The 6,175-nt window shown below is 34.9% G+C and overlaps 1 non-coding gene across 1 annotated transcript; it reads right to left on the bottom strand.

The window, feature by feature from the left end:
• Positions 1 to 1,659: 1,659 nt before the first annotated feature.
• Positions 1,660 to 1,766, bottom strand: LOC129401458 (U6 spliceosomal RNA). Its single transcript, XR_008628358.1, has one exon. It is a non-coding gene; the product is annotated as a U6 spliceosomal RNA (small nuclear RNA).
• Between the last annotated feature and the right edge of the window lie 4,409 nt (positions 1,767 to 6,175).

Here is a 6,175-nt window from a genome sequence, read left to right as displayed (position 1 = left end):
AGAGGTAAAGATAAATCTCAAGTGTGAATATTTGCTTTATTATGAATGCTGTCAATAGGCATGGATGAGGTAGAGCTAAAACACTAGATAATTTATACTTAAATCAATTCAAATAGATAACTGATGGATTTTAAAATAAATGGTTGTAAAGTCTAAGTTTTGTCTCATTTCCAAAACATACTTTGAAAGGTTTGGTCTAATAAAAAGATCTGAGTGGAAACATACCCAAAATTCCATAAGGAAGAATCACTACCAATTCATAATTACATTTATGTTTAAATATGGAAATAAACAGGAAAAATCATTGATATAGTAACATGAAATAAGAATTTCAATTCATTTACATGGAAAGATAACTAAACAGAGAAAATTATTTTTGGAGTTGCTTATAACTTAGAATTGCATAGAGTTTTTTATTCCTAACTTGGACCTACCAAAACATACTCAAGGCCCCTTGATACCCTCCGTACTGGCTAGTGGTGCAGTTACCTCCAGCATGCACTTGCACTGGCAATACTGGTGTTTTCGGGGCTATGTCTGATGATGTCCAGGAGAAAATATGGTACCATAGGTTAAACTCTACAACTTGGTGCTACAGCTGTACTATTTCCCAAGCCATTGCATAAAATGATATTTTCAGAAAATAACAGGGAACTGAGAGATAATAAGCACGTAAAGTGCTTACTTGCAACCTCCCTGGTTTTAATCATTATAAATGTGTGTGTGTGTGTGTGTGTGTGTGTGTATATTGCTGGGAATTAAATATATGTTCAACCAGGAGCTGTCTTTGAGCCAGACATAGTAATAAGCTTTATTTATTTTATTTTTACTTTTTGGCTTGGAGTGGTGTGCACCACTACACACACACACACACACACACGCGCGCGCGCAGAATCATGCATTCCAGAGTGTTATTCTCTTTTATTGAGGTGGGGGGTTATAGGCTAGCCAAGAAAATTCTATATGTCTTTATTTCTTAATATATTGAAATGTATCCATTGATGAACTTGTATAAAAGTTTGGTTTTTGCAACTACATAGTAATGAAGAAGCTAAAAATTAAACACTCAAAATTAGTGCATACTTCAGAAATGAGATGTCAGACTAAGATTTTAAAATGTCATTTTACTAAATATGAATTGAATAGTTTTCTGTCACCAGAAAAATGTTTATATTAGAGTACATGTGACTTAATAGAGTTATGTGGAATAAAATTGAGAACAGTGTTTTATCAAAGAGATTTCCTGAGTTAGCCATACAAGACAAAACCATTTCATTTTTAAGTGGCCCCAAACTAAAAACACCCAGCACACACACACACACACACACACACACACACACACACACTACTCACATGTAAACAAAAGAAGTTAAATAGAAATAATAATTTCAGACTGTTGGATTGCAAAACTCACACACACTTTTCTTTAATATGCACTTCAAGGGGCTGGAGAAATAGCACAGCAGGTAAGGTGTTTGCCTTGCACGTGACCGACCATCCCTCTCGGAGAGCCCGGCAAGCTACAGAGAGTATCCTGCCTGTTAGGCAAAGCCTGGCAAGCTACCCGTGGCATATTCGGTATGCCAAAAACAGTAACAGCAAGTCTCACAATGGAGACATTACTCAAGCAAATCGATGAGCAATGGGATGACAGTGACAGTGACAGTGATGCACTTCAAGAATTTGCCCATCATCCTTGTGCAGGGACCGTGATGATATTGTTTGTATCATTCCAAATTCAGTAGTAGTGCTTCTGAAGGAAAAACAGAATTCACAAACTTTTAAGGCAGATATTTCATGAGAAAATTTTTATAAAACACCTTGGGATTGTATAATACTAAGCTTTTATTGAGTAAATTTTACACTTAGTTCTTTTAACAACTGTATAATGCCAATTGGATTGGCAATTTCTTTCAAGCAAGGGTCAGTTGCAGTGAACGATATAAACCACCATATTAGGAGACAAACCTACATGGTTTATCCAAGATTTAGAGTCATCTGCAAAGTCAACAGTGATCTCATAGACCAGCCATTTATTCAATACAATATTGCTCCCCGAACCCCAACATACTTCCAACAGGTGAACCATTTTTGACAGAGACTTGAAGGACAGTTAGTAGGGACATCACCACATCACTGTTCACTAGGACATCAGCGTTAGAAGAACATCAACATTCAATAGGTAAAGAGCAAAGGTTGGAGTATTTCATAATGCCTATCAAAAGGCATCCTTAAAAACTAGAGTGCTATGCTGCTCTAGTAGACACTGAACAGAATAGTCTTTTGTAATGCTTGCCTGATGCAGTCTGCAGGTATCTGTCTTTTACTCTATTCTATTCTTTACTGATATTCTGTGATTTCTTGGGTGAACATTTTTAATGCCTTTTCATTCTAAGACCTAAACTCTTTTACTTAGGGGCATTTCCCACCCTTGGGGTTTTATATTAGGCTGAACAAATTCTCACAACAATTTTAGTGATTTTATTTCTAAATATTTATATCACTGTTAACTAATCTTATGAATTTAATTAGGTGTTACATAGTATGTTAATTTTAAATATACTCCCAAAAAAATAAGAAATTTTGTTAATGTCTATTAACATGGCAATCATTAACATTAAAAACTCATGTTATAAAACTTTATTTCACAATTGAAAATAATGAAATTCATATTTATTTTCAAAGATAGAAGGTTCTATAAAATCTATTAAGCAAATGAACAAAAAAATCAATTCCTAACTTATAACCAATAGATAAAAATATCTATTGAGGCAAATTACAAGTACAATTGCATTTTATGTACAAAGTATGAAATAATTTAAATATTGTGGTTAAGTATAAGGAATAAGAACAAAGATCTAGAGTGGCAGGAATATTCATCTTATTTTAATTCTATATTGAAATTTTTCAGTCTATGAATATATCACTTTAAAAATTTTATGAGACAAAGTTATGATAGCAATTTTGAGGCAGTAAAATTCTCAAATTTAGTAGTGTTTCTTAAAATTTGTGGAACAGATAAAAATTTTAAAATCATATCAATCATAAAGGAAATAATGACGTTACATTGGTCAGTAGTGAAGAAGTTTGAAAAAGAAACATAAGTAATAAATAAAAAATATAAAATATTTTATCATATACCTAAAAATTAAGATTTGCATTTCTGCTTATTGTTTCACTTTTCACCTTTAAGAATTATCACTGGACTTCAGAAATTTAATAAATTAGAATTATTTGCTTAATATACTATAGATAATAATTCATATCTTCAACAAATATTTCATGAATGGTAAGTATTATTCTAGGTTTTTGGACACAATGATGAAAGGTAACTACATAAAACTTCTGTCTTCAAGAAGCTAATAGGCCAGTGGGAGGAAAATAAATAAGCAAGTACATTTTCATTATTATACGTATAAAAATCACAGGAACATTTAATAGTGTAAAGATCATGAATAGTGTAGAGAGAGAAACTGACAATGGCAAGAGAAAATTTCTCTGAAGTTTTGACATCCATGATGTCTTAAAAGAATGAGGACTGTGAACATTTAATAACACCTGTCTTCCAAGGTGATGGGAAAGCATTTCAATGTTGAAAACCATGAGTATGATTTTTGGGTTAAATTCTAGGAAATGAAAGAAGGAAAGATATGAGTTGAATACAGTGGAGAAAAATACCTCCCTTGGAGCAAACCTATAAGAAACCACCTTTTTAATTACTAAAGGAGGCACCTTGTTCATTGATTCATCTTTCCTTCTTATTTATTTATTCTTCCTGTTCTCTTTCCTTTCGAAAACAAAAACAAACTAAACAATGAACAAATACCATACCCTTTCCAAAGTAAAAGCAAACATGTGGCAAAAGAAAATTAAACTAACTTTCATCCTGCTATAAACTTCAAGTTATAATTTTTGAAATCTCAGTTAAGTAAGATTTGTTAGAGAAGATTGTACAAAAGATATATAATTCATACTTCATACTTAATAAAAATAAAAAACACTCCAAAATCAACCTAGTTCAGAACTGGATATTTATCTTATAATATTTAGGCAACCAACCTAATATTTTAGAAAAAGCAATTTGCTTATATTGTGGTAAGAAAATAGAGGCTATTTACTATTTTCCTTGAAGAAACTTCTGATGAAATCTCTAATCATATCTTACTATCAAAGATAACATTTCTCCTGCAAACTTTGACTTCTTGAGAATTACTTTTAATCTCACATCATTTTAATTAAATTGACTAATAATGTTTTCCTCTAAAATTTTCTCATACGATAGATCTGTACATCCAACACTTAAAGCAGAAACATTTCCTTTATGGCATTTTATTTATGTTGAAAATGCACGTTGAGGCTTTTTCCACTCTAGAGAAATTCACGATATTTCTTGAACACATATTCCTAACTCGCTTTTCTCTCACACTTGTATAAGTACATTTCTTTCAACAAAAACAATTTACTTCACTACTTCTCTTCTTACTGAAATTATTTTCGGTGATGGAAGACATTGGACCTGGAATGTCCCTCTTGAGGTTAGGTCGGCTTTCCTTCCCTGCAAGGACAATTCCTCACCCCAGCCTGGAGAACTCAGGTGATAGAAACTCACTCCTGCCCCAAGCAGAGCAACTGGAATTCAGATGCAACTTAACCACTGCCTCATGGGTTTGGTGGATGTTAACAGCTATGCCACACAGGTTAGCTCATAGCTAACTTTACCAGTCTTGGTCCACTTTAGGACATTCTTCCCCTGCCTGCCTGAGGTAAGTGGAGTAGAGAGGTGGGAAAACATTTTATGTAGGTGGGAAAACTGTTTTATTCAATCTACTTCCATGACTCCCCACTTTGTCAAAGCACCTGCAGCATAAATTGGGAAGCCAGCTAGGGAAAAAAAATGCAGGAGAAAATTGCCAGAAAAAGGGAAGTAACCGAGTGAAAATCTTCAGTGTAAGTATTTACCTGTGAAACGTGTCTTTTGTAATCTTAATGGGAAATTTCACCCACAGGCTAGAAAACTCCATACTTTCATTTAACCCTTTCTCCTTTCAATAGGGAACTGCAAATTTCCAGGTAGGCATTGGGATAATACTGAGGCAGCAGAATCTAGTGAGGAGAGATATGCCGGCCACAATCCAAGCAGACAGAGTAGTTATCTCTTCCCTGACCTAGTGATAGAATATTTGTGTAACTGCCGCTGTAGGATCTAGACTAGACACACTGAGTGAGTGTGCTGGAAAAACCCAGGTCATACTGCAGAGGAGCCTGGGGTAGAATTCAGAGGTTAGTGATGAAGGCATCCAATCAAAATGCCTCTGCGGCAAGTTTTAGGGTAGGGATTCCAAACAAGAAGGGATGAGCTTGAGGCTTTTGGCTAGCCACAGGGTCCTGGTCTTCCCAGAAAGCTCCTCCAGGTCAGAGATCATTGATGGAGAGTCAAATTCAATGCAGTTCTCATACAATTTAAGGGTAGTGTATGCCAGCCAGGCTATTGGGATAACATCCCTTCCTGCAAGCTTTATGGGTTAACCTTAATAGCTATTGCTGGGACATTCAGACAGAAGGAATTGAGAATACACTTGAAGAAGGAAAATTAAAGGCCAGCCTGGGAATGAGAAGGTCAGGACCACCGTGTTCTAATAATATCTAATATCTTTCTCACCTAGTAGGCTGCTGCTATTGAGGTCATTGAAAACATGGGAAGTTGAAGGGTGCTTGAGAAAGTCGTTGATGGCATTAACGTCTCAGGCTCTCTGGGTCCAGCTCACACCCCTCAGTCCTGCTCAGGGAATTTACAGTCTATTTCCTTATGGAGCTGATGAAAGAGTGTGTGTGGAGGGGGAGAGTGCAGGGTAGTGGGGACATAAAGGGGAGGGAATAAAAGGAGAAATAGTTCACTCTAAAATACAAACAGCTAGAAAGTGTCTATTTGGCTTTAATGGTTACTGATAAAAAAGGATTGGGAGAAAAGCATGGGAAATTACTATTATTAGCTTTCTCAGACTATAGTGTTAAGTATTCTGTGTAGCACATGAAAATGTGTTATTATTAAAATTATTGTATGGAAAGTTTGTCACCAGGTCTCTAACCTAGATTGGTTTCAAGAGAACTATGTTTTATTTACAAGTGTTAAATTCTTGCTTGTTTCATGGCAAGGTGAGTGTTTTAAACCCTTTAA

This window comes from Sorex araneus, chromosome 1 (genome assembly GCF_027595985.1).
Source record: "Sorex araneus isolate mSorAra2 chromosome 1, mSorAra2.pri, whole genome shotgun sequence".
Classification (NCBI taxonomy): Eukaryota; Metazoa; Chordata; class Mammalia; order Eulipotyphla; family Soricidae; genus Sorex; species Sorex araneus.
This window is presented reverse-complemented; position numbering and strand designations above follow the sequence as displayed.